This window comes from Myzus persicae, unplaced genomic scaffold (genome assembly GCF_001856785.1).
Source record: "Myzus persicae strain clone G006 unplaced genomic scaffold, MPER_G0061.0, whole genome shotgun sequence".
Classification (NCBI taxonomy): Eukaryota; Metazoa; Arthropoda; class Insecta; order Hemiptera; family Aphididae; genus Myzus; species Myzus persicae.
This window is the reverse complement of record NW_019102160.1, coordinates 53,584-62,462: the sequence shown is the minus strand read 5'-3', so window position 1 is coordinate 62,462 and position 8,879 is coordinate 53,584. Positions and strand designations below refer to the sequence as shown.

At 27.8% G+C, this 8,879-nt stretch overlaps 1 long non-coding RNA gene across 1 annotated transcript; it reads left to right on the top strand.

Annotated features, from left to right (window-relative positions):
- Window positions 1-3,793: 3,793 nt before the first annotated feature.
- LOC111031416 lies at window positions 3,794-5,570 on the top strand. The gene is made up of 3 exons (XR_002604203.1): window positions 3,794-3,933; window positions 4,208-4,219; window positions 5,523-5,570. It is a non-coding gene; the product is annotated as an uncharacterized LOC111031416 (long non-coding RNA).
- Window positions 5,571-8,879: the final 3,309 nt, after the last annotated feature.

Here is an 8,879-nt window from a genome sequence, read left to right as displayed (position 1 = left end):
AACCTTATTAATAATTGTTGATAAAAATCTATCTAGATTTTATTTTATTTTCCCGTATTCTTCGATTTATAATGATCCCATTAACCAAGGTGTGTGAGTATAATAGACACATTTTTTGCTGTGTATTAGTATACATGCAAATCGGAACCAGCCATTTTGAGTCTAATACAGGCGAATGAGTCAATTTACCTTGAATCTAATAAGCAGCGACCACTGTAATAATATATAATATATTATCGTAATGTCCCGAAGCACCACGCTGCAGTGTATACTATTTACGCCACCTATAAAAGTATAGAATCAATATAATGCACATATATGAAATAAATAAATAATTAAATACAAAACTCACGTTCATTTCGTCTCATTATAATAATATACCTACTCTGCTGTGGCTCATGGTGTCTTATCTATACGTACCGATCAGGAATTGATAATTTAATTGCGTTGCCGGCCGATGTCGCACTCGCTGCAGCTTCTCAGCTACTATACAACCACAGCAGCCACGCCGAGAGAGAGACCGACAGCCATCATCATAGCAGTATCGCCATTATCATCGATGGTTGTATGCGACTCGTGATTGATCGATCCGATTTGATCCATTAATCACTATCGGTGCCCGGCCCAGAACCATAATATCATAATATAATAATTATTAACGTATACATTATTATGTGTCTTATAATTGTAATTAATACGCGATGTGATCATATGTCATACCATGTGTTTATGATATCCATTGACCGTTACATTATAATATTGTTTGTTTTCGGTTGTTCCTCGCCAGGCGCGTAGCCAGAATTTTCTCATGCGAAAGAGAAGAAGGGCGTTTGGTGTTTGCCAAATTTTTTTTGTTAACTTATCCGTATTAAAAATGTTATTGAAAATTCATCATATTCTAAGAGTATGCGGAAACTCATGGGAAAACTTATTGTTACCTGATAATCCACCTCTTCCCCACTGGCTAAGCCCCTGCTCCACGCTATCGAAAATGAAGATTTTGCCTGGAAAGTATATAGCTAAAACTTTTCAATTTTTTAAGTGGACTCCAAACCTACACGTGCAGTGTTTTCGCCGTCCGCGCCAAAACGTATAAAACTCGTATCTACGTCACAATTTCGAGGTGCACTAGAATTCTAGATAATATTCTTTAAAAAGAATAGGAGGAATAGAAGAATTTATTCTCTATAAAAGTTTAACCCATAGATGATTTGAAACTTAAAGTATGTTTATATAGCTTCTTTATTCAACTCCTAGGTAATTAAAGGTTAGCTCTGTAGCGTACACATGATTTTATTTTCAGTTTACCTACGAAAATTTTTTTTTATGGCATCTACAATTTTTTACAAATATTTTTATTAAAAATACAAATCCTTGGTAAACCAGGTAAATTAGTTAATATTATACATACACAACCATATCGGGCCCCATTATCTTCTTGAGAATAAATAAAAATTAAATTAATTGATTAAATGTATAAATTAAACTTATTTTATTTAAATATAAAATGGAAATATAATGTTGATAATATTGTACTAAAATAATTCTCGATCTTATTGATCAGTGTCCATTGTAAAGGTTATGTAATAATAATAGATTGAAGTACCTCAATTGAAAGTTGAAACACATAATAACTGCGATATTCACACTCGCAGTCTTTACGGTTTCAAAAAATAGAACCAGTTCATTCTCAGTCGTTAAGTACGTACGTAAAGTATTCCATATTTTATGTGTTAAACTGAGCATTTGCTAAAGAATTTAGTCATATAATCAGATTTATTTTGAATTTTATTATTTTTTGTACTGTGAATAATTACAAATGTATAAAATATTTCTGTTAATAATTTAGTTTGTTTTACTTTTTCTTAGGTTTCCAAAAAGCAACATTAAAGTACTTAGCTTTTTTAAAAGTAGAAATTTCTAAAATTGTAGACAATCAACAAAAAAATATTAGAGTATATGCAATCTAACGATGTTAATACATTTCAAGGTTCTGCTGGTGATCGGCGTTGGGAACACGAAGTAGACTACTTCATTCATAATTGGCCTATTTCTTCTAAAGAAAGATTAATCAATATAGAAGAAAAAATGAAATTGGATGTTAATTTAAAAAACCGACCAAGTGCGAGTCGGACTCGCGCATGAAGGGTTCAGTACCATTTTATATAAGAACGGCAAAGAAATCATATCTGTTGTATTGGAGCCCCTTAAATATTTATTTTATTTTATTATTAGTATTTGTTGTTGTGGTGGCAATAGGAATACGTCATCTGTAGAAATTTGAACCGTCTAAGTATCACGGTTCATGAGATACAGCCTGGTGACAGACGGACGGACGGACAGCGAAGTCTTAGTAATAGGGTCCTGTTTTACCCTTTGGGTACGGAACTCTAAAAAACAAGTTGAATGTTACATAGGGATAAAATCTAAACTGTAAATATATACTGAATATAGTAAATTGTATGGCAACATAATGTGTTGTTGCACCTCAGGTAAAATATAAATGCATGTAGATATATTTTATTAGTTTTAAGCAACCGCCAACCAGTGTGAAATGAACAAAAGCATTATGTTAACACGTCTTAGATATGAAAAATGGTGCACCTGTATTTTTTGTTTTTTTGGGTCACTACACGCTTCATTATATTGTATATATTTTAAACAACCAGTGAAAATAAACATTTTTATTATGTTAACACGTCTTACATATAAAAAATGGTGCACATATGCATGTGTTTTTTTGGGTCACAAACTTAATTCTAAAAAACATGGATTTTTACAAATACGATTAGGTACGTACGTAATATATCACCCAAATAAAATATCCTTTAATGTATAATTATCGTCGATTTGAAAGTTGAAACTTGTTTACAATCTGATAGTAGATTAGAGAGATCTCATAAATAAAGGGCGGGGAAGTCAAATATTATATATATTATAAACGAAATATTACGTATATTTCTCAAACATTAGCATTAAGTTTACCTATATTGACTCCCAAGGGTATTGTTATTATAAAAAAAAAAATTTAGAGATATAATATTTGTACATCCCGATCAACTCGAGTTTTAATATTTTTGTAGAGCGTGTCGAATAAGTCTTCAAAAATGAATTAATAAGAGTTGCACAATGTATTGTGTAATTGATTAAACTATATTTTATAAACCCAATGGTTCATGTTACCGAACGTCTTGTATTAATAATAATAATAAAATGTATCGTATTGGAGTGCTGAGGTCAGGAATCAGTGGAAATTCATTCAAGTTAAAATATTAAGTCAACTATCTATGTTAACACTCTATATATTTATAATTTATATTTACGGGAAAATTGCCTTTTTACAAGATTATAATAACTATATTATAACATTCTGACAAAAAGTATAAAAGACAAGTGTATCAAAATACTTTATCACAATTCATTTAATAATTTATAGTTTATATTTTACTATTTTATTAATTGTATTTATTCTAAAGCCTTATATTTAAACTTATTGCTGGAAAGTTCAAAAACATAAAATTTGACTGAGATCTTATTGGTGAAAAACAAATGATCTAAAAATAAATGTTTTATTACCACTGCTAGTCTTATAATTAGACATTACGAATAGATCTAAGGTATTATAATCGAAAATAAAATTACACACGTATTTTATTACGATCAAAATCTGTGTTGAAACAACAACAACTGTGCAACCAGAAGGGCTCATAAAAAGGGTTAAAAGTGGTATATACTACTATATATACCGAATTCTCTCATTTCTTACAGTTTTATTTGTAACTAATCAGTCATAAGAAGTTATATTGTGAAAATACTGTAACTGTTTTGTGAAAAAAAATATGCCTTCAACGGTATTCAAGTGTTATGTTATGCTTACAGTGCTAGGTATCTGTATGACATTGGTCGATAAGTCACAGCAAAGTCCAGGACTAGGTAATTATAATTTTGTACAAACTTGAAACTATGTTTATCATTTAAGCTTCTCATATTAATTTGTACTAAATAACTGTTTGACGTTTATAAGATAAACAAAATATTATAACTGTTTACTCCAGAAATCGTTTATACCATATATATAAATCATGTATGATCACATAATATTATCTACGATATATTGTGAATCGAATGTATTTATATGTAATTAAAAAATATAAATTACAATCTAGATTTATCTTTCTATAATAATTTTGTCAATTCTAATTTCTAGGTGATTGCTTTGGTAAGTAATAATTGTTTTCTCATGAAGTATGTATAGGTATTCAATTTTGAATAATTATTTATATTAAATAACTCAATGTTGCTTAAAAGATAAACAAAATACAAGTAGACGTCTCTTACAATGATTACTGGTTGTATTAATCTTATTATAATTGTATAGGTTCATTATCAATGATCAGATCATATAAAACATCTATTATGTACTTACTACAAGTGAAATATGTTTGTACATAAATTATATATGACTCTATAGGTATAAAAACATTTAGTAACATTAATAAAATAAATTGATTTATATATCTATGATCGTATTCTAACACGTCAGGGATCCCACCCTGCAGAATAGAGATTATGTAATATTTTTAAGGGGCCTGCACATGACACTATCCGATTTCGATTTTTTTTTTCTAAAAAAAAACATTTGTTACAATTCGCATTGGACTTGGATTTTTGAATTCCTATTTCTAAACTATGAGATAGTATTTTGAATATGACCATTTTCATAAGCTTTTGTTATTTTTATTATGTTTGAATTAAGCAACAAAATTGAAAATCGAAGTACAATACGCCTTGTAAAAAATACTTAGGAACAGTTTAAATAGAAACAGTTCATTTTCATAACATAAGTGGGTACTATTGACATAACTTAAAACAAACATACAATTATAGATATTTTTTAACTTATATAGAATTATAGAGGGCTGTGTATTATGACATTTATGTTTGCTCTTCAGTGCTGAAACAACGGAGTAGAGACTATTCGTTGATGATAAAGTATGTTTATATTTGATGCTTTTAGAACAGACGCAAAAATTATTTCTGGCGACGTACTAAATGAAACTTAATATGTAAATCCAGATTTAGAAAAATATGTGTTTCATTTCATGATATTTAAATTTTCAAACACATTTTAACTTATGAGCATATTATATAATTTATAAACAATTTTAAGCTTTACAATTCTCATACCTATATAACCTCACAAATAAATTATCCAAAAAAATTTTTTCGAGGTGCCATACATAATATAGTCTTGCCTTGACATTTGAAAATAGTTAAATTCACTCTAATATTAAAAATATCATAGAAAAACTCATAATTTTATTCAAAATGTTAAATCGTCTAAGCTAGGTAATAATAAGAAGAATACACGTGCAGTATAATTGATCTGACAGATTTAGAAATCCACACTTTATGGACACAAAATGTTTATTACGTATTAATTCTAATTAACCTAACTAACGATAAACACATAAGTTGAGTAGCATGTTAATTCTAAATAACGTAAAATGAAATTTTTTCAGGTGACGATGATGGGAAAAACTGTGAAAAAACAAGAAAGAAAGAAGAGAAAGGTTGATTTTAATAAATATCGTAGAGTTTTAATAATTTGAATCTCAATAATCAGGAAATCTGGACAACTTGATATTTATTTTCGTACTTAAGTGTTTTTAATTTGTCATCAAGGTAACCACATAATTCGAAAATATAGCACCTGGTGCTATATTATTGCTGTCAAGCATTGATTTGAGTAGAACTTTAAAGAAAGTTGAGGATGGTTAATAAAGTTCCTCTATATTAACATATATTATTCCACAATCTCGATATATAGAGCCTCAATATAACAAGAAAACTTCGATATTTCTAATTTTTTTCTTGTCACTTGAAGGGTTTTTAATTATTTTTGAAGTAGCTATACAGTAGCTAGAATATTTAAAAAATATAGACATACGTCAAATTTATTTTTATTCCCCTTGACTTTTTGAGACTAGAGGCTAGTTATGAAGACTCGACTGTATTTTTTTATTTATTATCACCGTTATTTTATTTATTATTATATTTATATATTTTCTAATTACATATTTAGAAGCTAAGAAAGCCGCAAAAAAAGAAGAAAAGAGGAGAAAAGCTGAAGATGAAGCCTACAACGATGATTTTTATATGGGTTCATCCGATTAGTAGTTTATATTATTAGTATAAAAATAAAATTAATAATGCTTTATAGGTGCGATTATGGATTAATTACCCATAGTTTTTATTTGAACATAATATTATTTAATGGAAAAATAAAATATTTGGTTGAATCGGTAAAATATCTTTGTTAAGTACTAATATTACATTTATTCTACTGTTTGCTCATCCTGTTCATTCGTTACTATTTCATGCGTCTTGGTTAACGGTCAACTGTTGAGGTAGGAATCATCACCGCGGATTTTGGCTATTCCAATCTTTCCCTCTTTATTGTATTTTTCAAAGTTTAACTCTAATAATTTCCAATTGAAATTAATATTCATAATCCTTAACGTCAGTCCAATCTCATTATCACGACAACCTAGAATTGAGTCATTATGACTTTGTTTTAGACATAAACCATGAAAATTAACATTATTAGATTCTTTAACTCAAAAACTAATATATTTTGGCTGTAAAATAGGGAGTTGCTCAAACAGGGATTTTAAGATTTACGAAGGCAATATTTGTTTATATAAGGTTGCTATTGGTTATAGGAGAAATATAAGTATGTATAGTACAAATTGGTATATTGTTTTGTTTATTGGTTGCCTGCAGTGGTTCATCGGATAGATCAGGTATAAGATTGCATACAATTTAATTTTCGCACATTGACTACCAAGGAGGCTGATTTGCACTCATCGGCGTGTACACAATCAAAATCAAAATAAAACATATTATTTACATCAAGTACTCATCAAGCAGTGTCTGCAATCCACAGCAGGTAGGCATAATATACTGCTCGCATTATCACCATCGAGACTCACATAGAGTTGGCATGTTTAATAGGCAACAAAGTTCACGGGATCAGCTAGTATTTTATTATAATAATAACATATTATATTTGGTAGCACTGCATTAAATGGTGAACAACAATCTTAACATATTCAACACTTCCTAGTTCCTAAAATAATACAAATTGTAAAAAGTATTAATTGAAATGTATACATTTTTAAAGAGAGTGTTGTTTATTACTTACTATTGCATGAATAATTCATGATAACTAGGTATTCTATCTCTATATCGGGTATATGAAAACATGATACTTATGTTCATCCAAGAAGAAAAGAGAAAAAAGCAATCTAGAGACATATTCTGTTTACCATTGTACAAGGCTATTCGAGTTAGTGATATTTTTTAACAAAGTTAAGTTAAGTTTAATTTAAATCAAGTTAATAGTTAAAAGCTTATCCAAAATTTTTTTTTTTTTATTTGAACCTCGGCATTTATGGCCATCGATAATAATCTAAAATTGTCTATCAATTGAATTAAGTTAAGAGTTAACCAACATTTAATATTAACTTTTAAACTCAAGTTACCTAAGTTATTTAAAAAAAAAGTTTCTTGTTTTCATATAGGTAAAATAAAAATAATTGGTACTTAAAATTTTTCACGTTATTAGACTAAAGAAATAGTACAAATTTTTTTTGTATACTTTAAATAAATAAAATTCACATATATATGTTATAGTTAAAGTGTTGAATCAGTTAGTTTATGAAATAACTAGGTAATTTATAAAATAACTAAAGCTTGTAGGTAATGTATATAATTTATAGTTTAACTAGTAATTTTATACATTCCCTGGCATCACTTCCTTAATGTGTCAAATTGTAAATAACAAAATATCATGATAAATAAATAACGTTCTAACATTTTCAACAATTTAATATAACATATTAAATCAGATAAGATTGACGTCCTTTTATTTTTCATTTATTTGATACCTACCTACATATTATTATAATTACAGGAGTATTAGTACAACTACACTCTCGATCCCAGTTCACAGTATGTTCAGGAAATTTGTTAGCTGTAGAAGCTGTTCCAAATAAAAGTAGTACATTAAGATCTGCGGCAACAGCGCAGTCACTGGGAACTGGTCAGGGTTTTTTTAAGTGCACTTGTACCAAAAAATGTGGCACAAAGCGATGTGTTTGTAGAAAAAAAGAGGTATTGTGCTACTCTAAATGCCATAATAGCCTTACATGAACAAATACATAAATAATATAACGATAATTAATTCAGTAAAATAAAATATTTTGATATATTATATTTTAAATTTTAATGTATTTTATACTTTAACGGATATCAAACTGAAATTGTATAGAATAACTAGATATATTCTAGGAAATAACTAGTTAAAGTACTATTTTCATGTATTATTTCATACTTTAAATAAAATTCGTAGGTAATTCATGAACTACTTAGTTATTTCATAAAATAACGGAATTTAACGCTTTAGTTGTAACATATACAGATTTGAAATTATATTTATTGTTTTTCTGCAAATATTCCTAAGCATTAATTGTTCATTATTTTCAATTTTTTAATAATGAAATAACATAAAGTTTACTTTAAATTATTCATTTAAATTGTATAAATATAATAAAATATATTTTATATATAGCTAAAAGTCTAAAACTCCCTTGTAGACACAATATAGGTAAGTAATTAAATAAATTTTAAAAAAATGATAAGAATCAAATAACAGGGTACGATGCCGAAAAATAACAGGCATTGATTATATTCGTTATTTCATAAAATAGTATTTATATTTTATACAAATTTGAAAGCATATTACATAATAATGAAAATTGAAATTAACTCAAGTTAATTAAAAGTTAATTCAAGAGCTTCTAAAGTTAATAATT